Raw genomic sequence first — 26,118 nt, forward strand, 5'->3', positions numbered from 1 at the left:
TATATTTGGAGTTCATTTTTAAATAAATGCTAAATATTATTGTTATTTAAATTAATTAAATATGTTATCAATTAAGTTCTAAAATAAATTAAAAAGTTGAAAGATATTAATTTGTTAAGAATTCTAGATCGCATGATCTAAACATGAGTTAAATATAAGAATTAAATTAAAAGATTAAATTATAAAAATTAATAATGTTATTTTAATTTCTTAAAAGTGCACATATGATTAAAGTAATAAATTAATTAAGAATAGAAGTCAAGTGAAATTTTAAATAAAGTTATTTAATAATTCAACTTAATGTGCATGAAAGTTGAATGCAAAAGAATAAGAAAAGATAATAAAAGTTAATTTGGAGTTAACTGAGTTGGGCAAAGAGTCTTCTCGGGTAAACGCACAATTAGTGCCCCGATTTGAGGAGAAATTGCTTATCACAACTTTGGGGGTTCATTTTTTTGAAAGAGAGGAATTTGGATGGGAATTTTTGGGGAGACAATTTTTGGAAGTGAATTTCAGAAAGCTGATACCAAGAAAGTTTTCCAGAGGAAGGTTATTGAGAAGAGCGAATTCTCATACAGTTCCTGGAGATTGCATAATAGCATCAGGATCAGGTAGGGTCTTGTGTTTTTTGATTATCCATTAAATACGCAATTATCCTTTCCTGCCTTCTTCGTGTCTAGGGTTTGTAGATCTGAATTCTCTGTGATGAAAGTGTTAACTGTTCAATATTGTGAATTTATTAATTTCTCTTCAATAATTTCTGTATCCATGGAGACTGGATGAATTATTAGGACCCTTATTTTCTTGATTTAGAAATTAAGATTTGATTAGGTAAGGGTTTTGGGCGTAAAATTGAAAGTTTTAAATTTAAAATTTGAAAAAAAAAAAAGAAGAATATATATATATATACATATATATTCCCTTTGGAGGAAATTGTTTTAATATAATTAAACGAAAACTAATTAAAAATAAAACTTAATTTGTTTTTTTTTTAAATAATGTTAAAAAAAAATATATAAAACAAAATATATAAAAAAAAATATATATATAATATTTGAAGTGGGGCGGGGCCACCACTTCCCACGCCCCACAGCCACGCTGCCGCGACAGGTGGTACTGCTGCCTGCGGCAGCAGTAACACCTGCGGCCACAGGAAATGGCAAGCCGGCGGGCCTTTAAACACGCTGTCTTTTTTTTAAAAAAAAAAAAAAAAAAAAAAAATTTCGACTTACGTTTTGTAAATTGATTTTTAAAAAAAAAAATGTTTTAATTAATATTATTATATTTTAATTTAAAATTTATTAAATTTTAAATTATATTGGAATTTTTATTATTATTTATTAATAATTTTATAAATAAATAAATTATTCATAAATATAATATGATTTTTTTTATGTATCACTAATTAATTTTATTTAAAGTTTGATTTAAATAAAGATTAATTAAAATCGAAAACTTGTTTAAGCAAGTTTAATATTAGAATACTGTTTTCAATAAAAGTATAGATTATTATAATCAAAGATCAACAAGTATTCTTATTAATTTAAATATTACCCTCAGATTGTTTTAGGACTTTGACTTAAGAACAATTAGGGGTAATTAGGTTTTTCATTTGGATATAGGAACGGGATAATTGGTAAAGGTGAACTATGGGTTCTATCTGTTTAAAACATACGTTCAACTGGAAATGGAAACCTCACATTAACTCAATAGTATATTATCAATCAAGTTGAACTATAAAACTTTTTACTTGAATATAAACACTGAAAACTGAAACCTTATTGTTTAACTCAACTGTATGTTTTCAAATCAAAACCAATTGTGTGACTATGATGTTTTCTATATATTGTCCATGCTTTGAGTGTTATGGGGTTGGTTTAGCGTTGACCAGTTTAGGTTATTACCAGAGGCTCGGGGTTGTGAATGTGATGTCATGATGATTTGGTTTCGATCTTTCTTAACTTGACCATGGTAATGTGATGAAGTGCTCTATGACATGATTGTGTTTACTGTTTGTTTTTGCTTTCCAATTTCCTTATGTGAAGCTGAGGTGTATGTATTTGGGATACCTAACTTAACCATTTTTGAGTCTCGATCAGTTATATTTGATAACCAGTTCTGAGTCTCGATCAGTTATACTTGTATTACTTTCTGGTTGCTCATTGGAGAACCATTAGATTTTGTGACTTATCATTGATGTCTTCAGTTGCTGATAGAGAACTGTCACGATTACATGATTACTATTTGATATTATCTGTTGCTCATGAAGAACTGATGTAATTTTGTGGATTATCTTTTTATGATGTTTTTCAGTTGCTTGTATAGGACTGAGGTGGTTTTATTATGATTCTTTGATTTACGAGTTCATGAGCTAGGGTAGGTTATCTATGTGTAGAGTCGGAAAGTGGCTTGCAATGGGGGTCGGAGCCCTAAGAGGCTGCCTTGAGAAACCCATTGTAAGTCATTTTTAATAAGTGAAAACATTTATACTAAATGAGAGAAAATGAACCTAACAAAATAATTGTATGTTCTCTCCCATGCCATGAGTGCTAGTACAGACTAGGATGGGGTAGAGAGGACGCTTGGTTACGACCTTGCATTCCATAGTATGCCTCGTCAGTACGAGAGGATACTAGTGGCCGCAGGATCAGTAGGGACCCGGGATTCCTAAGGGATTGCTCGGGTAACTTCTACGTGACTTTTTCGATGACACTTTCCCGCTTGCATATTAGGTTTCCTACCTGTCTTGAGGTACCTCTGGGAGTTAGATCTCGATCTTTTTAGGAACCCTTGAGTTAGCATACTTATAGGATTTCCTGGACTTAGAGAGTATTTATGATTATAGGTTTTGTTATCCTATTTGGGACTTGAGACTATCTCCTCAGCGCGGTGGGAGTGGACCATTTAGGTTCCACGCGGTCGGGTGGTAGTGCTTTTACTCTTACCATTGAGATCCGTTCCGTGGTCACCGTGGCTGGAGATTTCGTGATTGGCATTTACCTTCACTATGTTCTTGGATTATTATGATGGATGGTTAGATTTTATGATAGATGTTTTATCATTATGGATGTATCATGTATGGTGAATAGTTTCATATATTTTACTTTACTTTGTATCATGGATTTGAGGATGTTGTATATTGATCTTTACATATGTATATTCTTTTAAGCCTTTCATACCCTGTGACTTGTACAGTGGATGATTGAGCATTCTGAATTAATTTGCCAAGAGGCATTAGGAACAAATGTATAATATGGACATGAGACTTCTGATTATTCTTTCATATTTATGTGGTATTTGTTAGACTTAGAATTAATTAAATTTAAACGTGACTCAACGTCTTGGGATCTTTAAGAAATGTAACTTGCAATGTATGTTTGTCGATGATTACATGTCATTGCTTCCGCTACTGTGTGTTTGATGTGTATGTTATACTTTCTTACTTTTAAAAAAAAAAATGTTTAGCAAACTTAGTGAAACTTTAGGTTAATTCTTTTGGATCCCTTGGCGGGGCGTTACAATAGTGTTTTAATAAACTAATGATAATTAAGAACATATGATCGTACAATTAAAAACACATTTAATTCAAGATGAAATTCAATAGTTTGAAAAGAAGTTGATATTCAAGAATTGTAAGATATTAAATTATTTTTGATATAAATTTATAGATAATGATTGTGTAAGTTTGAACTAACTTAAAGCCTATTTATATCAAGTTGTTAAATTATTAAATTCATCCATGTGGTACAATTAATTTAAATTATTAAATTATATAGTTTTTTAATAAACTAATGATAATTAAGAACTTATGATCGTACAATTCAAAACACATTTAATTCAAGATGAAATTCAATAGTTTGAAAAGAAGTTGATATTTAAGAATTGTAACATATTACATTATTTTTGATACATATCTATAGATAATGAAATTGTGTAAGTTCAAACTAACTTCTAGTGTATTTAAATCACTTGTTGTTAAATTATTAAATTCATCCATAGTACAATTAATATTATAGTTTTTAATAAACTAATGATAACTAAGACTATGATCATACAATTAAAAACACATTTCATCAAAGTTGATATTCAGATTATTATAAAATAAATCTCAAAGGTCTAATCAACCATAATGTACACTTATAACATGTAATATCTTTTCATGATCTTCACTATCTAGTCTCCACTTGCGACGTACACGCTTAAGTTTGACTGGATGTAGACAAAGCCCGGTAGCAACAACTAGGTGGCTATATTGTAAAACCTTGTTGTCACGTTGATAATCAACAAAGTGTATTCCATGTTGGACTATTTTGTCTTGCTTCAAATATGTTCCCTCTATCACAACAGAACCTACACCAAAAATTTAAGTATTTTAAAATTTGATAGATATAAAGTTACCTAGATATACATTTATTTATTTAAATATGTATCTGCATACATGTATATGTATAATTTACCTATAGGGAACAACATTCCATCACTTTCTTTAGGGTCATATAACTTTGTCCTCTCTGCAGTACATCGCAATAAATAATAACTGACACCTTCATGATTTCCAAGCTCAACAATCACTGCAAATACATCTCCTGCATAAAAAACTTATACATGAATGTATGTGTACAATATATATATATAACACTGTTGAAATCAATTGATAATTAATTAACAAATTGAGATTAATTTTTATGATACTCACCCACTTTTACCAATCCAGAGATATGATTATAATCATTAGAAATCAATGGAATATCATCAAAATTTTTATCATCTTTATCAAATGTATTGGTAAGATCAAGTGGTACCGAAATCCATGCACCTGTATATCCACGTGTTTGATTGATGCATTCTTCATAGTCTTCATCAATGCAACTGTCACAAAAACATGAGTATTCTCTTGTCTTCAATGTCCAATTGCAATTATCTAAACTCACGACTAAATGTAAGGAACATGTCTTTTCTATCCTCTTGCAACCATGCATGTTTTTTCTATTAACACCTAAAAGTTTGAATTAAATTGAAAATATAGAAAAATTGAATTTAAACTTCAATGAATTGAAAAATAAAACTTAACAATAAAATTTGAGAACTTAATTGCATAAAAGTTAAATAGACGTACACATCCATACCTGTTATTTCCCAAAAGACTCTATATGGTACCTGTTGACTCGTGGTTGATGATGTCCTAACCTCATCTAATGCAAAATGAGTCTTACATCATTCAAAAACATCATGTGAATCATTTATACGAACTTCCTGATAATTCATTTGATACTTTTGCAAAGCACGTTTGATGAAAGCTCCAACACCATCATGTTCACCTTTTCCATGGCCACTCTTGAAGAAATTCCATATGTGTTTTATATTCTCATTGCGATGATATCTACACAGTGCATAAAATGGTCTAGATGATTTAAACTGTGCGGCACATCCATCAGACCAAACATAATGTTTATCAACATTTATGTTTCTTTCTTTCAAATTAGAAAAGAACATATTGAAGCAATGTTCTACATAGTGAATGTCATGTTCTTTATCATCACTTATATAAAAATGATATTCCTTTATAATTACTTGTGCTTGAACTGTACTCTAAACACCATCCAAATCTAACTGTGCATGTCTATAACAAACATGTACCATAATAGTGACTTGCTTATTAAAGTAATAATCTAATTGAATTGCTTTCTGATGAACAAAGGAATAGTTCTCTGCAAAATCAACAACTAATACAATTGTTCCAAGTGGAAAATGATCTCTAAGAGTTTGAAACTGTTGTGCTTGCCACTTTGCAAAAAATGCATGATGAATATAACGTTGAATCAATTTCTTAAATCTGTCCATAAATGTTAGAACAGGAAACTCCTCTTCAACATATTCCAACCTTTTTTTTTCTTTTCCCAACTTTGTTTCATTCTTGACATACTTGTAACTTTTGCAATTCAATATTTTTGTTACATCAATATTTTCAGTTTTCAAAGGAAATAGAGCCAATTCACCACATGTTTCACATAATCCTTTGATGCAATTTATTTGACCAGCTGGATCATCTATGTTGTCACACAAAATGGATGATATAAACTCACTTCTCCTACTAGGAGGAGCAACATGAAAACCATATGTGTCTTCTACAAACTTTCAAAATACCTAATAGTGGAGATCAAACTCAATATGATGACGACAACAACATGTTTCAAACACTTTGTTTGACCTCACAAAGTATGACTTCAATTTTTCAAACAATGTTTGCCCAACTTTTACATTAGGATGTTGACTACAAAATGACACATATAACTCATGCTGTGTTGTGTCCAACCAATGTTTTGTATGATGTTCATATTGACCAGGTGCAATCCTATGCCTGATAACATCTCTACTATTTGATGAAGGATGAGTGTTATCAATCCAAAATGATATGATTAATTTTTTTAATAACTCTTCAATCCTATCAGAACGAGGTGCTCTACACATGATTGCCCAATTGCCCTCCATAGTACTGTCATCCACAATTAATCTTCTCTTAACATATTCTCTCATTGTTTTCCTACTAAAACCCATTTCAAACGAAATTGAAGATATTTGTCTATTTTGGGTCATATTCTTACTTACAACAGACATCAACATCACTTTTCTTGCTGCAGACTTATCTTTAGTTCGAGAGTGTTTTCTTATGTTTCTCAAACCTTGTTTAACATTTTCAATCATATTAGTTTGCATGTTAGAAAATCTTTTTTTTTTTGATATTGTGTCTACACCTAACAATTTCAATGCCTCTTGCAACTTATTTTGTGTAAGAAAAAGTGAAAGCAACTGAGTTTGTTCAAGTGTTTCAGTGTTATCAAATTGAGTCATAATTTCTCTTATCTTCTTATTCATTGACCTTTTCTTAGACAAACTTAATGATTGAACAATAGTTGCAAATTTTCTCAATTTATTCACATCCATTTTAAATAAATGATCTAAATTCTTATGAAAAATATTATTCTTTACAGATTGGGTAATATTTAAGATTTCATCCATACCAATTCCTGCACCTGATCCCGACCCTTCTCTGACTTCTATTACTAGAATTACTATAGGGACTGATCTTGAGCCTTCTCCAACATCCATTGTTTGAGATTCTGCAAGGAAAGATTCTAACTCTTCTTCGACTTCTATTATTTGAACCTCTGTAGGGAGTGATCTTGAGCCTTCTTCAACATTCATTGTTTGAGATTCCATAGGGAGTGTTCCTGACCTCTCTCCCATATGCCTGCTTCTACTTCTGTTGAACCTTCTTCAACATTTCCTTCACCTTGTTTAATTCAATGATAATGTGCCACAGTCTTCTGAATATTTCTTTGTTCTGCTTCATCAGATCTTTTCCTTGCATATTTATTTTTCCTTCCTCTCTTGTTTCCCATTATAAAAAATAAAAATAAAAATTTATCCCTTGCCTAAAGATAAATTTCGCGCAATAACCAGATAAAAAAATCACTGTATGGATTTGTCTGTCACTATCAGTACTTTTAAATTATTTGACAAAAATCAATAGAATGCAGTCATCTGCAACAAGGCATAAATATTCTTCATTATATGACTAAAATCTGTGAGTTGCATTCTTTACAAGTAGCAAAGCACCAAATCCTTCTTAAGCCATCATTGAATCACAAACAAATAACATGGTATGAATACTAGAATGTTTGTCCTAAAAAATAAATTTTTCTTTCTTATAAAATATATAGTTGTTTTGTCTCTTTAATTTTTTCATTCTTATTGTAGGACTAGAAAAAGGGGTTAAATGCATAACATACTATGAGAAATCACAAAACTCAATCAACATACATTAGCACCCACTAGTCTACCATGAAAGCCAAACTAATCAAAGGAAGCAAACACAAGGTTAGAAACTCTCTCTTTCATTTGTAGCTCCCATGTCCTTCTTTCTTCTGCAAATGATGTAGCTCCAAAGTTTCCTACAATGCAAATTTTGAGTGTTTTGAGTGATTTAGAGTGTTTCCTAAGGTCTTGGGATGCAATGCAAGGCGTGGAAGTGCAGATTAGGGTTTTGGAACCTAGAATAAAACACCTAATTACCAAGTGCACCCTAAAACTACCAAGCGCGCCCTAAAACTACCAACTGCACCCATGAAGTGTGCAGTTAGTAAAACAGGGTTGCAGTTGATAAAAGAGGTCAAAACTTGATAATTAAGATGTGGGTATGCAAGATATGAGTGTTTATGATATTTTTAAGTGTTTAGGGATGTTATGCAATGTGAGGAAATGTTAAATGACCTAGGGTTTTGATATGTAAAGTACAAATGTCCTAGGGATGTTATGCAAGTGCAAATGCAAGGTGTCATTTTGAAGGTATGCAAGATGAAGATTATGATGTGCAAAATGAAGGTTAGGGTTATGTTTTGGACTTGGTAAGGATGTTAAAGGTAGGTGTACGCAAAGTGGACTATGCAAGGGATGGTTTCCTAGGGTTGATAATGACGTTTAGGCTATGCAAAATGAGGATAGGTGATCAAGAAGACAAGTTGGTTGATGGACAATTTGATAGGGTTTGATAGTGAAAATGATGTTAGGGTTTGAAAAATGCAATATGAGGGGGATATACCACTGGGGTAAGTCAAAAATGGCATTTAAGAATATGATTATGCTAATGATAGCTTAGTATACATAAGGTTTTTTGAACTTAGGTGAAATCTTTACAAGGTATTAACCTAAGAGTTTAACATTATGAAAATAGACTTTGGATCTTGACCAAAAAAATGACAAAAAAAGATAAGATCAAAATGATAAAGCCAAATCTACCTTGACATAGGTAGTAGTTGGGAAGCGGGGCTGAAACTAAGGCAATTCTAAGAGCTATATTTTGTAGATTTTTTGTTGAAAAATGGGTCAAACTTTACAAGTGCCTCTATAGAGAGATCCGTAAAGGCCCAAATGCTAAAACCTTAGCCTTAAGCTTTTGAGTCAACTATGGAGGTACACCAAAAAATTAACATAATTCAACTTACGATTTAGGAGATCTAGGTACTCGAAGTTAGCCTAAGCGACTACTAGGTCTCTTTCCCAAATTGGTGTCATTGTTGGTGAATGCATTGATAGGCTCCATGAAAGGACTGAGATTGTTTTGGCCTAGTCATTTGCATTGTTTTTTATTTCAATAAAAATAGCTTTTCACATTTCTAACAAAATAAAAGTTTATCGTTTAAATGCATTATTCATCTTCTTCTATTTTAAAATATATTATTTAATATATATTTAACCAAAAAAAATGTATCTATGTAAATATGTATATGTATCATTATTACTATTTAATATAATTATACCTAATCTATTTAATCTATTATTAATTTTTACTTGAAAATAATAAATAAAATATATTACTCTTAAAATACATCTAAAATAAAACATGTCTTATAATATATTTTTTCTTATTCAAACATAAATATTTTCTTATTATGTTGATATTCACTCAAAAGGAGCTTTAAATTTGAAATATTAGTAATATAACAATGTTGTAAAAGCTTCAAAAATAATTGAAATTCTTAAATATAATTTTTTTCAATTAAATAGGTTGCATTAATTCTTATGTTTATAATAATTTAATGAAAAAATAATTTACAATTAAAATGTATACTTATTAATTATATTATAATGAATGTAAATATTTACAATAGTTATATATAGATCACTACTACAAATGATAATTAAAAGATAATATAGATAAAAAAATGTCATCTAACAAATTTAAACTTGTAATATTAAATGATTCATAATAACATATTTTTTAATTTAAATATATAATTATTTGATATGTTATAATTGACATAAAGACAAAATAATAATGAGAGAGAGAAAGAGAGAGAGAGAGAGAGAGAGAGAGAGAGAGAGAGAGAGAGAGATGTGGTTTGGTAGGGTGGGGGGTGGAAAGGAGATAGAAAGAGAGAATATGCAAAGGGAAGAGAAAGAGAGAGTAAGGGATTGAGAAGAAGAGGGTTATGGAGATGAAAGGAAGAGATAAACAAAGATAGTGAGAATGAAATATATAACTAAGAGAAGGTAGAGAGGGAGATATAGGGATAGAGATGGATAAAGGGAGAGATGGAGAAGAAATATGGATATAGAGGATAGGTATATGTGGAGAAGAAAAGGGATAGGTGATGAGAGAAGTGAAAGGGGTAGACAGAGATGGAGGGATGAATATACAAATGAGACACAAGTAAATAGTGTTTGTGTGTGTGTGGGAGAGGGAGAGAGCAGTGAGGGAGAGACACATTCAAGGAGATAATTTGAAATGAATGCTCAAAATGATGTGTAGGACATCCAAAATGATGGTTAAAGTAGTCAAGATGAGGGTTGGGTATGCAAAGATGCAAGATGGAAGATGCAAAGTGATAATTTTTGAGGTGAAATGCAAAGGATGCAAGCTTAAATGCTAATGATTGCAATGTGAATATGAGGGATACTAAAAAGGTGCTATATGAAGTCTATATGATGCAAGTATGATGCTCAAACTATGAAGAATGAAAATGGATGCTATGCAAGAGTGAAATCTATGTTTTGCCAAGCACATTTAGGAGCACAAGTTGCCATGTTTTCCAAGGTTTGAATGTATTGAACCAAAATTTGTGATGTTTTGACAATGTTTGATATTTTGACAAGGTTTTGCAAGTTTCCAAGGTGTAAATTTGAATGTTGGCTTTTATCTTGATTATAATAGCTATTGTTGAAAGTGAACAGTCACACCACAACCTAGGCTTTAGGACTGTATCCACTGAATTCTTACTTGAACCAAAGTTCAGCTGCGCTTATCCAGAGTGGAAAACTTAGGACCTTGGAACCACAGGCTCCCCCTTATAGTGCACTCACTTCTTGGGGCTACCAAGATCTGCTTCCCAAGGGGCATGACTTCCCAAGGGACTGTTGTCTCTACTAAGGACCGCGAGAATGTAGGATGTCTTCACGGGCATGGGTGACCCCTTGAGCCAGTGGATAGAAAGGATTTTGGCCACTAAAAAATGGTTTTTAGTAAGGGCATTTCGTTCAGCAAGTGAGTGATAAACTTCCTCAAAAGGTCTCCCAGCCTCGAGAATCGAGGTTTGACGCACCACAAGGGTACTAGAGGAGAGCTATCACTCAGTAATACCGTTGACACAACTTTCATCGTAATCGAGTTTTATATAGTGGCTAGAACGTTGACCTAGCTTTTGGCCCGTTACCACTCTGAGGTCATCCCCTGGCATACCCAATATCAAGTATCTTGGTCCAAGGTAGGCCTCCTATAGAAGTTACATGGATTTCTCTTACACCCAAGATCCACAAATGACGAGGGGAGAGGATATGTCCAATGCAACTCCTAGGGATTTAAACATTGTAAACACGCCAGGCAGAAAATAAAAAATTTCATTTTAAGCACCAAATGAAGTGTTATTTAATCTAATAAATCCACACACATGGTTTTGACAAACACACAATGGTCTTCGACAACGTCCTGCAAAGCAAACATTAGTAGTTTACAGTTATGATCATGTCTTCATCCCACAATTGCCACATGCTGCAAGGAGACCATTAGTAACACAAAATCATCTAATCTATGTTCTAGAAGGAAATGAAAACCTTAGATTATTTCTTTATAGAAATTGAGAATTCATAAAGAGTTATGGCACATTTATTTTTATTGAATAAATTTGATTTGAAAATAAAATTAAATATTTTTCATTAATTCAAGTTATAAATTAAAAAATTCAATTAAATGTAACTACCGACATAATTAAAGTGAGATAAGTAAAACTAACATGTAACCACACTTTAAAAATATCTAGTTTGAATCTATTTAACTTCAATGTATCATTTAAACAACTTCACTAATTAAAGAAAGGAAGAAATAATTTAGATGTTCAAACAAATTCAATATTTTAAAAAATGAAAAAATCAATAAGAATATACATTTCTTAACACCATGAATGTGTTACTAATTTTTAATTTAACTTCAATGCATTCGTTAAACAACTTCATTAATGAAAGAAAGAAATAAATAATTTAGATATACAATTTTTTTTATCAAATTGTGAATGAAGATAGGAAATATTGATGAAAGCGTGAACGAAGATAGGAAGAACATTAATTTGCAAATATTGAGAAATCTCTCACCTGCCTTCGATTTATTTGTGGACAAAATTCATGACAAAGACAGGCCTGCAATGCACTATTAGGTTGATGCCAAATACGGAGATTGATGGCACAAAATGACGTCTATGATGGAAATTTGTAGTCAATGATTGAAATGCGAGACATGGTTGTTTTTGTTTCGCAGATAGAATGATGTTTCATGCATGTAGACGCAGGTCCCATTTTTGATAATTTTTTGGATTTTTTGACTGTTCACACGAACATGAGAAATGTAGGCATGTTCGTGTGAACATGGTCACTTAATTTTTTGGCTGCCGTGAAATTTCAATGGGCATGTTTGCCTGAACATGTGTTTGCACGAACATGCTTAATATGTTCGCGTGAACACCATGTTCGGGAAAACGCCCAAATTAAGGAAAATTTCAACCCATTTTTCATAATTTATTTTTTATTTTTTGCTCTTTTGACTCCCATAATTGTAGGAGAATGATCTCCTACTGTAAAATAAAAAATGTCAAAATTTGCTGCTCGGAGTAAGCTTTCCAATGACTATAATTTTAATACATATTTTAGTCATTAAGACTTTCAAATATGAGTTTAACTCATTATACGTTCATTACTGGTTCATTACCAATTGAACATCAACCAACTTCGACACCTCGAGAAAATTAGTAAATTAGGTCAAATTTTTTTTGAAAAATATGTAGGCACTAGCTTATTGAGATACCTTACTATTAAAAAAAAAAAAAAAGGTTTATGATAAATTGACTTCAAATTATTTGTGTCAAACGAAATGTATGTTTGAATTACGATTCTTGTCACTTCAAAACTTCATCAACTATACAATATTCAACAAAAATAAATCAAACCAAATGTAGACACTGGATATTGATGTTACAAATCCAACGCCAAAAGAATTACTTCATTATCATTTCTAGAAAAAAAGTTATGTGTGTCAAATACACTGTAACTCTTTAAAATATTGAATTTTATTATGTACCACTTTTCGGAGGAGATAAAAAAAATTGACATAAATAAATTTTTTTTTAGATTAAAAAATATAGTTACAAAGTAGGAACAAAGTATTAAAAATCACTAGTTTATGTCATCTTGAAATTATTTATAGTTTTGGAGATATAGTCACTTGAACGTGACATTTATTGCAAAAATATTGATTTTAGTGTCAAAATTGGTCAAAAAGTGGAACCCATTATTGTGGGATCACCCGATCCCATGAATCTCAATTCCTTCTCAAACTGATAAAATGAGGGCACTCGGTCATCATTGTGTTCCTTAGTCTTGGTCATCACTACATAACTCATTCATTACTATTTTGACTTGCTTGACTTATAATATTTTTCTCAACTTTTACTTATGTTTGATCAACACTATATCTTGCTTGGTCTTTATTTTCATTCGACTAATACTTGTTGTGGTTTCACAACACCCCATTATGAGCGTAACTCAAACAATATATATTAATGACTTAGTTCCCATACAAAATTTTCAAAACTTCAAAATTTGCAAAATTATTGACTTATCTATCATACCTTATTTCTCCATTACTCCCCTTGAGTAAATGTTTCATTTATGTTTTTGAATCTTGTACTCATGCTGAGTAGATTTTTGCTATCCCCTATTTCTTCATTATTACTCCCCCTTAGCAAAATTGTACTATTCCCCTTTTTTGACACTTATGTCATCTAGGTTGTACACTTATAGTGTGTTTATCCAAAAATGATTTGTGGATCTTCATAATAATCTTCAATGCTACATCCCAATTGTTGTTGGCTACCACTAGAGATTGATATTGAATGTCTAGCTGAGCAACAAGGTAAACTAAGCCATCATGTGTAGAAAGCTAGAAATCTTTCTTCATCAGTGCTTTTACATAGGCTAGTTCCTTGTGCAACACTTCCATGTGTGGAGTCAACATGGATTAGATACTAATCAAGGTATATCTAATGGTGCTCATCATGTTCCTATAGCTCGGTAGACTTACCTTGAGTGGACAATAACCTTTGAAAGTGTGTCTGACTTTGACCAGGAAATAGTTTCAATGTAGTACACGTGAGTTGTAGATCTCCATGAAATTGGTCAATATCCCTTTGAACTTCCTATATGAATAGATTAACATTGCATATCTTAGTGTATAGAGAGAAAATATTTTCTAACACCTTCTTCACACTTTTGACTTTGGTTGCTAGATCAACCTATATGAGTGCAATAGCACTAGATATCTTCTCCAATACCTTTGAATGAAATTTTTGTTTAGACCTTTCTAATAATTTGACATTAGAATCTAGGTCTTCATCCTCTATCTTGTCCATAATAGTGACAAGTTTCTCTATTATAGGCTTATCTTCATTGATTTTAGGGAGACTAAAAGCATCATAGAATATGTCTTTAATGTCATGCAAAACTTTCTTTTTCTTGTACTCCCTTCATAGTATTTCTTGCCTCTTCTTCCTTTGTAGAGATTCCTAAAGAATGCTCATCTCCTCAATAATGATTGTGTTTATATCAAACTTGGGTAGCTTAATCACTTCATCCAAGTTGACATCACCATATGATGTAGCTTCAACACTCATGGGTGTGCTAATACTCAACCTTGATATTTGCAAAGGTGTTTCTTGTGTACTTGGCCACTAAAGGGCTTGACTATTGAGAGGACCAGAAGAAAATGATAGTGTAACTAGAGTCTATATTGAAGTTTGTTCCTCTGGTGCAGTGGCACCTTCAACTATTCAGTCTTATCACCTTTATTCTCTTCCTTCTAAGCTTCACCTTATGATTGTGGATAGGTACAGGACTTGCTTCCTAACCTGTGTGCACTTTAGTTCTATCTTTGTCAAAAATCACTAAAGTTGGCAAACCTAAACTATTTAGTCTTGGTATTGATGAATCTATTTGTTGTGCTTCTGCCTCTTTCATCTAAAGTACAATTATGAGCATTGGAGATGGTGTCCCAGTTGTGGCAACTATCTATGCCAGGTTTGCACTTTGATCTTTTTGAAGATCCTATATTTCTTTATCCTTTACTTCTTTGGATTGAGGGGTCACATTCAATGTGTCTTGTGGTTTATCTCACATAGATGCAAATTATACCTTCTCAATCTCATCAAATCTCACCAATATAGGATTAGTGCATAGCTGTGCTACATTCATAGAATCTGTCAATATTTTCTTCAAATCCTCCTCAGTCAAAGGATTCACATTCTATGTTGAAGAGTTAGTAACATCCTTGATCCTCACTGATTCCTATTAACTCACCTGGTCTATGTGTGGAGGACTAGCATTCAGTACTTGTACATTCTATAAATCTTGCTGTTCTTCTTCAGTTATTGCCTCGTCTACTATTTCCTTAGTACCATCCACATTACCATCTTTGAATTGGATCTTTGTTTCTTGTTCAAATTTCTCCTCTAAACCTTTATCAAGCTCCTTCTCCTTATCATCTCCTTTCTTCTCTGCATCCTTGGTGGATAACCCATAAGTGTCCTTACAAAGCAATGTGCTTTTAGTCACCACCTCTTCTTTTTGATTTCATCAAATTTTAAAGGCTCTATACTTGGGAGAAAATATCCGCTTATATTTATTCATGGATTTAGCCATCATCTACTTATCTAAAGTAGGAATTACTTGGGATAATTGAGCCTCTCTTATTTTCCTTTCAATGGTCAAACTATATTTCCACTTTTACTCAACTCGATCATATAGACTATTAGGTAAGGAGTCGACAATCTCTAGTGAATTAGATTTAAATGTAGCCATCATTTCATATATGGCTTCTTCAACCTTATTCTTATCTATAATCCCTATCTTATCAAAATCAACATGTGTAAAATTAGATAAATATACATTGGTTTTAATGTTATCACACAAGTTACCAATGTCAGAAGAGGGATTGTGGCTTACCACCGTAAATTGTCTCAAGTCATCTAACTCTATTTTTTCCTTGTTTGAATCTTCCTTCTTTTTCTTCTTTCTCAACCTCCTATAGGTCTTCTTTGTAGGCTGTCTCAACTCTACTATAGCAATCGTCCTTTTTCCCTTAGGCTTCACAACTTCAATAGCTTGTATAGTGGCTTCCCTAGTGCTTGACCTTGTTAAAGGTACAACAGGATTTGATTGTGACTTGTCCATAGGATTTTTAGGTTTCTCCACTACTGGCTCCTTTTCCTTTCTCTTTTTCTTTGCTTCCTTAGGTGTTTCCTCAGCTTCTTCTCCCTTGACACCTTTAGCATCTTCTTTTCTATCTTCATCTAGGCCTTGAGTTAATTATAATGGGGCTTTGCCTTGTTCTTCCTCTTCATCATATTCTTCTTCTTCATCATCACCTTCACCAAATCTATCCTTTAGCTTCTTCACCAGTATGTTCTTCTTCCTAATCATTGAAGCTATCTACAAGTTGACTATAATCCTAGACTTGGCTTCCTCATAGTTTCTAAATGAGGTTGCACTCTTGTCAATGTCTTCTGCTAATAGATTTGTTATGGCTACATATGAATTATCTCTATTGATTTCGTATAGAAAGGGTTTCATTCATCTGACCCTAGGTATCTTTTCTTGCATACATGTATACTTTGCATCCATTATGAAACAAACATCATTGTAATGTTGCTCCACTAGTGATACAGGAATTCTCATCCTCTATTTCGTAGATTTCTTAAAATCCTCAAAGTAGCTAGTCATTACTGACTCTATGTTATCTCCAAGTTGTTCAATAAATTCTTCTATCTGATGTGTGATGGGCTTGTTTGTCTTCCACACCACTTTACCAAATTTAGGTAATGTGTTTTGTACATAGAAGAATATTCAAACCAGTAAAGAACCAAACTTGCACGATGCACTCTTTGCTTTCCTAATGGCCTCCAAGTTTTCTGATAGCTGCTGCATTTGTAAATTGGCAAGGTCATAGGAGTCATCTATCTTTACTATCTTGTAATCCAAATCTACTTCCATACATGAAACATTATTCAGTTGGCTAAACTGAAAGAATTTGTGAGCTATCACTCTTACAGTAAAGGAAACTAGGGGGTCTGATTTAGTATTAACTAACATCCCTCTTTTGTTCCACATGACACCTGTATTCTTTTCAATCACTTCCTTTGCATTACTACGCATAATTTTAGGTCTATCTAGGTTAGGGTACCCTAATACTCTATTTACAATCCTCTTTGTGATCCTAGCTGGTCCATTCTCTGACCAAATATAGTTGTCATGTATGTGGCTTAGAACTATTTTTATCCATTCGTTCTTGAATACTTGGGGAAAGTCTAGGGCATAGGTTAACCCTTTCTTCTTGATTATTTTATTCTCTTCCCTCAAGATTCCTTTATCACATAACTTACTATAGATATCCCTTATTTCCATATCTCCTACCTCTCCAATTTTGCATATGTAGCACCACCTTAGATCCTAAATTGTTAAAACTTTTGGTGGTATCATCGATAATGCACTAGACAAGTCCCCTTTATATGTAATTTTAGGAATAGATTATAAATGGGGCTCCCTAACATTGTTACTTATCAATTGAACATTGAAAACTTCCTTCCCCTCTTTCCTAACACTTGTAGAAGAGCTAGATGCCATTTTGACTAACTAGGGTTTGCAATATTTTAATCAACGTAACTCGACACAAGCTACATGCATTTAAAATATGATGAACAATGTAGAGTAGTGGTTGAATCCAGTTTGCAAGCACCTAAATCTACTTTTGTAATTTTCCTTTGTGCTCTTTGTGCACTATATAAACTCAGATAAGTGAAAATTCATCAAAAATTGACTCTATAACCCTTCAAATTAGGCATCAAATAATTAATACATACACAGCTATAAGCTCAACTATCATATGACTTTCAACATACTAGGCTAACATAGTGAGCTTGAAACCTATTACCATGTCTCCTTAACTTGGCCGTAACTACAATTCCTTTCCTTTCTTGGTATATAACTATAGATTTTCTCTAGGTTCTAATCACTACATTGCATCTTAATTCATACATATATAATTTTTTCAAATCTTAGATTCTTGGAACTGATGCATAATAGAACTTTTCAACTATTAGTCTCATACATACCTCTTGATTTCCTAGTTGGGAGTGATGTAATCACCTAATCCATTGGATGAAGTGACCTCATCTTGACTTGATGTGCTTCAATCTTCCTTCTTTTTCAATGTCTTGTTCATCTAAATTTTAACCTTTCCAACATCAACCTTTTCTTTTCTCTTGCTGAATTCATTGCTCGACATTGGTGACCTTGTTGGATAGTGGTAGTCTTTAAAAAACTAAAGCATGTAGTCTCACTCAACCATCTATTGTACAATTTCCTTTGAAATGTGTTCTTATGAAATTCTCAGGAACATGTCCATATTCTGGACAATAGTAGTAACTATACCTTTTATTGTAATCCCAATTGTAAGAATTTCCATTATGATTTACATTTTCTTTCTTGTTTGACGACCATTTTGACTTGGATCTGCTTTCATATGCTTTGTGTCCATACTTCTAAAAATTGTAATAATATCCTTCAAATCTTTGAGTGTTCATGGTCTTGGTCCTATATTCGTGTGCTTGAGGTCCTTGTTTATTGAAGTTGTAGCAATATCCTTTATATTTATGCTTAGGGCTTTGGTTAATAGTTTTGCTTCTGTAGGCATTAGTTGTATGACTCGATTTTCCACAATTATGACAAGTGGGTTTATTGTTTTTACCTTTTTTGCTCCTTTGTTCACCTCTTCTAGATGAATCTCCTTCTTTAGTAGTATTGTATCCTAATCCACTAGTATCATTGTTAAGTCTTGGTGTTTCCATCAATTTCTCAAAATACTTTATGACTTCACTTGGCTTGTTAAGTTTTTCTCTCTCAGCTCTCAATTCAATTTGCAGTAGGTCATTCTGTGACTTCAAGGTTGTGATCTCAATATCCTTTCTATTGAATTCATGATTTGCAAGCATCGACTAATTCATTGTATCCAATTGTATGTTGGCAAGATTTTCACATCTAATGTCTTCTCTTCAAGTCTGTTAGCCAATACTCTTTTGTCTTCTTCAATCATGACTTTGTCTTCTTCAACATTCTTTTTATTTTTAGTCATCTCACATAGAAATACTAATTGCATTTCTTGCTCTCTTTTGAGATTCCTAACTTCTTCATTTAGGGCTCCATTCTTTTCCATCAAATCTGTAATTGTTGTATCAAACTCTTTAGAGTCTCCTTCTGCAAATAGTCCAGTAGTGTATATCTCCTTATATCGTGTGTCATTTTGAATTGCATGGCTAATTCTTTCCTTTTTTCAATGACTATTGTAGAACATCTCTTGCTTCATTCAAGTGATGTAGGACAAGTTATATTTCAATCTTTTGGTTGTCAATGTTCTTTTACAATAAGTAGACTTCCATCTTCAAGGTCTTTTCCTCTCAAGTTGTCAAGCTTTTCTTCAAGAGAACCAACTCTCTAATACCATTTGTTGGAATTAAAAATGGAAAGTGGGTGGGGGTAGGAGGGTGTCAATCAACACTTCAAAAATTTAACCATCTACAACATTCACCGCACATCCATCTCATAATCTACCATGTAAACTAAAATAGCTAACGATACATTACATCCATAATACATAAAACAAATAAAACTTGACACAAGAAATTTGGATACCTAGAAACCCTCCAAGGAGAAGGTAAAATTGAGGTGGAGATTGATGGGACTCAAAGTTGCATTCTCGATTTGAGTACCATTTTAAGTCTAAGAGGTGTTTAATGTCTCTAACACCTTTCATTCACTATATTCATGCATTTTGTATTGCTAAATTTCCATTTTGAGTCATTCTGTGAATTTTCATTTTGAGCAATGTTCAAGTGTCAAACATCGATAGAAAACCTAGTTTGTAATTGAATATCTTGCATGTAGTAATGTTTCATGATCCGTCATTTTGGGAGTATTTAATATCCATATCTAAGAGCCTACACTTCTATTTTCAAGTAATTTTGATATGTTTTGACTAGGTTTTGAATCTCTCAAAGTTGGGTTATTTTTTATTATCATAAGCTTGCATATTATTCAAAATTCTGGGAGGCATTGTTTGACCAGTTATAACTTTGACCCAGTTGACTAAAATGATAAATTTTATTTTTTATTGCATTCTAGAGGTCAGACATTTTCTATGTTTCGAACTTGAGCCTATGATAAATTCATTTGATCAGTTTTCAAACGCGTTTCCAAGTACAATTTGTAAAAGTTTTACTAGTGTCTTAAAATGCAGATTGATCAATACCCTTGTTCGAGATGCCATAACTTTGAATCCCTGATAGGTGAGGTCAAATGGATTATACCACTGTGTTATACTATGAACATTCTTTAAGTATGCCAGTTTGCAAGTCTTGATGAATCTGTTTGCACACTTTCTCAACTCCATTCCATTTGCAAAAATCACTTTTTTGTCATTGTTCCTAGTTCTGAAAATCTAAGTACCCCACTCTTAATGCTCGCCAAACATGCACTATTATTCATCATGAGCCTTAATCACAGATTTATATTCTCTCATGATAGTAAAGCAATGTCCCAATTTTTGTGCCCCCAAGTGTCAGTTTGACCTGTTTCCAAAGCCAAATCTGAACATGATTTATTATTTTTTGACATGTTTTCTTGCAGGCAATTTCATGAAGGTAAATTTGATGGTCAATATCTTTTGACCCATGTGTCATTATTACACATGATCTGATAGGGTGAGAGAATGTGGAACAAAGAATCAATATGTCAGTTTTCAAAGCTTAGTCAGGTGTTTTAGTCATTTTTTAAAGCCGGTCAGAGGACCCCTTGGCATGAAATTGGTAGTTTGCTAAAGGTCGAAAATTGAGTAAAAAATGATTCTTTAGTGGTCAATTTTGATTTTCATCAGTATGATAGGATCAATGGGCAAGTTTGAGCGGTCAGGTGTTTCAGTTCAAATTTTTTTAGCCAGACCCACTTTAGGGCCCGACTAGTTTCATCATTTTGATAAAGCTATGGGGATTAAATATGCTATAGAATTTACATGAGGAAAATCACTCTCATTTTGATCATTGAAATATGATGAGGGTTTCATACTTCTAAGATTAGAAGATCACTGTGGAACACTATTGGATGTTATGTCTGAAAATGTACACGTTGTGAGAATAATGATACATGAAATTATCCCTAACGAGCATATGAAAATGGGAATTGAAAAATGAATAAGGAGCATACTTAGTTCTTAAGGGAATATGGTTTTGTACTTGGGATTCCTTTTCAAATAGAGACTTCGCAAAATGGAAACATCTATTTATGATAGCTACAAATCAAAGGAGGATCCTACCATCTCTTTGTTTTAGAAAGTGGAAGCTCACACCCAAGTAGCAAGCAGTCAACGCAAAAACACTAGGAGATGATGAGTGTATGTGGAGAAAGGACGTAAATGGAGACATGGTCAATCTACAAATGTAGGAGCCACTATTTTGTTTTAAGCCCACGCAGCTTGTGTAATCGGGAGGCATAGGAGAGAGTTTTTCTTCTCTTGCAAAGGACGTAGACCTCGCTCGAAACCACGATGATTCAGCATAAGGCTAAGGGATGAGAGGGGACGGTGGTAGTGTGATCAATTTGGCATGCTCTGTGTCTTTTTGGTGGTAACGTTAAGGCTTCGACTTTTACTCTATGAAAGACTGCGTGAGTTATGCCAATGAGCGAATGTGATGCGCTGCTGCACTCGTTGATTCTCAATGCTCCTTGTAAAATCATGTATTTGAACTCTCATGACGGAGGGCAGTGGTTACCTGAGCATAGAATGCCAGTTTTCGAGGTGTTCTTCTGTAGCAATAAGCATAGATTTAATGGCCATGGGACTCCATTCTGGGTAAGCAGCATTTCGAGCAGAGCAGCAACCCCACTCACATGTGAAGTGGCCATTGATGTGCCGTATAAGATGTTGAACATCACTTTGTTCTCATCTTCATGATCTGGACTGGTATCCGAAGGCCAGGCTGCTATGGCAATCACATCGGGTCTCAAAGTTTTTGGGCTACCCATGTGCCGAGAAGAGAAGGAGATTACTGCAGGTGCCGAGAATAGTGTGGGAACCGCTAAAGATAGTTCCATGGAACTAAATAGTCATCATTGTATGGCAAAAGGTGGTAGATATATCTGCATTTTACTCCCACATTGGTCTTGTACTGGTAATTTTATGTTTTCAAATAGGGAAGTACTCATTTGTTGAAAGCCTTAGGCTCACATTTGGGGCCCACCTGTGGTTAGATCAATAGTTGGCGCAAAACCCAAATTTTGAATGAAAATAGTTGAAGGAGTATAGATAGTTATAACATCATTCGATGAACAGATGGCCCAAAATCACATTAGGGCACGAAATGGTTAAATTAACTACATCGCCAAGTCGGAAGTATAAAATGTTAGCCCAAAAGTGTGAGTATATAATGTTAGTCTGAAAAAGTGATGTGACCATGCGAAATGGTCTATTTTTCATGGTCGCCAAGCTTAACCACAGTTAAGGGCTCGAGGTTTTGAAGCCGTGAAACGAGGTCAGGCACATAGTGGCCTGGGTGGTAGCGATGATAGGGCAATGCGAGGTGGCAAAGCCAGCCAATCAGGGGCTACCAAGTGTTGCCTGCATCATCAACCAGTAGGGTTGACCTAGATGGAAAAGGGGCAAAAAGGAAAGGGGGAAAAAAATGTTTTAATTGGTTTTTGTCAAAAATTTGAATGGGTAATCTCACAATTTGAAAATTTAAAATGAATTTCATATCATTCTATAGTTTTGACTATAGAATATTTTAAATTTTTCAATTAAAATGTTCAAATTGTGAACTAGGGACCGAAATTTTAAATGCATGTAGAGGGGTGATTTTTGTTTGAAAAATGCAGTGCAATATATCATTGGAACTGAGAGAAGATGAGTTTTATTGAATATGGAATTAGAAATTGCACATGTATTCATCGGTACATGTTATAAGCAGCTTTGTGTTTTTTGGGGCATTCTCAGCCGAATGGGAAAAATTCTCCAGTGAGCATCAAAATGAGTTGGAAGGTGTAGACACCTAAAAATCTTTTATAAAATAAAATATTTTTATTTTCTGAAAAAAGCCCCTGATGACATCATCATTTATTAATTAATTAATTAATTTATTTTTATGCCATTAAATCCCTTTATCTTAATTAAAAATATTTAATTAAGGAATCCCTCCCAAAAATGTTTAAATCTTATTTAAACATTATTTCCTTATTTATTAATTATTTAATTAATAAATTGACCAAAAATCCCAAAATAAATAATTTATTTATTTTTTGCCCAAAATTTGGCCAATTTCCTTAAGACCGCTAACCTCTTCCAAAATTTTCTAATCCTTTTTTAATTTTGATTAAAGGCTAATCCCATCATTTCCTACCCCTAATCCCAACTCAAAATATTTAATTAAGATTAAATATTAATCCTCATGTTTATTAAAAATATTTTAATAAATATCTCCTCAACCCAAACCCTTGAAATAAATAAAACTGTATTTATTTTTTAAAAAACTTTTTATCCTCATCCTAGAAAATTCTAGACTCTTCTAGAAGGTCTTCATCTTCACCCTAACCCTATCTCTAAACCTCCATTTTAGCCTCATCCACCCCATCCACCCATACTAACCAAGCTTAGCCACTAACTCACCCACCCTCATTAAATGCCATCCACTTGCATATCTCTAACATCCCTAATCTAATCCTAAACCCAAGCCTAATCCCCCCACAACCTTGTCACATTTCCTAAGCAAGCTTAAGACTTTTTTAAGCCAAACAAAGTCAACAATCTCAACTCTCTCCAAAATATCCCAACCACCCAACCATGAATGCTCTTACAAAGCCATAAAAGACTCTTACAAACCCATTCATTGCTCTTACAAGCCATTTATGAGGGTCTTTAATTCCTTGAGCCTCCTTTGTTGACTCATCCTTGCCCTTTCCTCAATCCTCTCACCTTGTGACATGTGTCATTCTCTGATTGGTTATAAGAAAGCACAATCCATGTGCTCTCCTCTCATGCAATCTGAGCCCTCCATGAGCTTTTCCCCATCCTTGCATCTTAACCCTCAAACTCTCAAGCCCTTAACCTATAAATTGAATCCCCTCCCAAGCCATTTTATCACAACCTTTAAGCTAAAGTTATAATGCTAGTTTGAGAAACAAAGCCTTTAACCATACCCTTATAATGCCAAATTGAGAGCTCACAAAGCTACCAATTTGCCATTTTCCATCTCCATTGAAGCATAGTTTGAGTATCTTGAGCATACATCCCACATCCACATAATAGACTCATCCCTAAATCAAGTGACCATCCTCATTAGGAGAGCCATTCCATGGCTCATATTCTCATTTGACACGTCCGGTGGGACCCCACTATGGGTCATTCATTCATCAATTTCACTCTATATTTTGTTCTTATAAACTAACCATCTAATGTTTGCTATTGTTTGAGTGGGTTGTAGGGTGTTTTGCTTGTTTTTGCAGGTTGAAGGACACACTTAGAAAAAAGACATACCCTCTAAAATCTGAAAATAATAAAAAAATTAAGAATTTCTAAAAAAGTTGTGCATTTCAGTTCTGTTTGCGCAGTGTCGTCTCCGCAGATTGGCATTTGCGCTTGCAAACTGTCGTCTGCGCTTGATGCTCTGTCATCTTCGCAACCAAATTGACATCTCTGTAGTTTGGCATCTCCGCTTGATCTCCTGTTGTCGGTGCTTCCACCAAAACTGTCGTCTCTGAAATCTTATCTGTCATCTCCGCAGTTCAGCGCCTCCACCAGATACTCTGTCATCTTTGCCACCGCCTCTAATCTTCTATTGTCTCCGCAGTTCAGCGTCTTTGCTTGGTTTCCTATTTTTTGCGCTGCCAAACTGAACTGTCGTCTCTGCCTCTTTCTCTGTCGTCTCCGTAGTTTAGCGTCGCCGCCTGATGAACTGTTGTCTCTGCCTGTTATTGTTGCATTTCTATTTTAGCATCTCTGTTCCTGCACTTTTTATTTATTAAAAAAAAAAGGAGTATAAATCAAATTTTAACTTTTGGTGGTTCCATAGAGTAGAGGTTTTTCTAAGTATTTTTATGCCTAGAAAAAAGAACAAAAAAAATTGATCTTATTTTCCTCATAGTTAAGCTTCAAATTTTTGAAATTTTTGAGTTGCTAATCAAATTGGCTTTTGTAGCTTTGCAGATTGGAGCATTTATGAAACCACTAACCATGTTTCTTGTAGGTTCTCCTTACATGGTTTAATGCTCTTGGAAAATGAACTTGAATGTTTAAACACTTGTCTTTGAATGCATGTTGCTAAAATGAACTTGAATGTTTAAATTTTTTTCTTTTGAATGAATATTGCTCAAACACACTCTTGAATGCCATGGATTAAAATCAAATTTTTCTTGAATGCATGATTAAAACAACAAATCCAATCTTGAATGCAAAAGGTCAATTAATCATTACAATACATCACACTTCATCTTTTGGGGCACAAAAAGAATCCACATTTTAGGAATTTTCTAAGTTACAAAAACTAATTAAAGACGCTTTGAGTGAGTTTGTAGTTGGACTCACCCTCTTTAATCACTCATCAATTTAACCATTGATTGCAATCTCAGCACCATCTATGGGGATGGGTCCACCTAAGAGGGTGTTAAGTGCTCCACAAAAAATCAAACTCCACTTACTTGGGTTTTTATTAGTTTTTCTAAGTTAAAAAATTCTTTGAATGCGCATTAGTCTCGCTAACACTTCATTTGGGCATAAAAAATTGAACAAATCTTAACGTGGAGGGCCTCCAGACACGCGCTTGACAATCAAGTTTCACACATTTTTGTTTTGGGCTTAAAACAAAGTCACACCAACTCTTGAATGCCTTAAAGAAAATTAATCGATACTTGACGTGGAGGGCCTTTGGACGCACGGGTTTACTTTCTTGTTGACCCTAACTCTTCTTCTTGTTCGCATTTTTTGATCAA

The sequence above is a fragment of the Cupressus sempervirens genome, chromosome 10 (genome assembly GCF_028749045.1).
Source record: "Cupressus sempervirens isolate cs-2001-9-10 chromosome 10, ASM2874904v1, whole genome shotgun sequence".
Classification (NCBI taxonomy): Eukaryota; Viridiplantae; Streptophyta; class Pinopsida; order Cupressales; family Cupressaceae; genus Cupressus; species Cupressus sempervirens.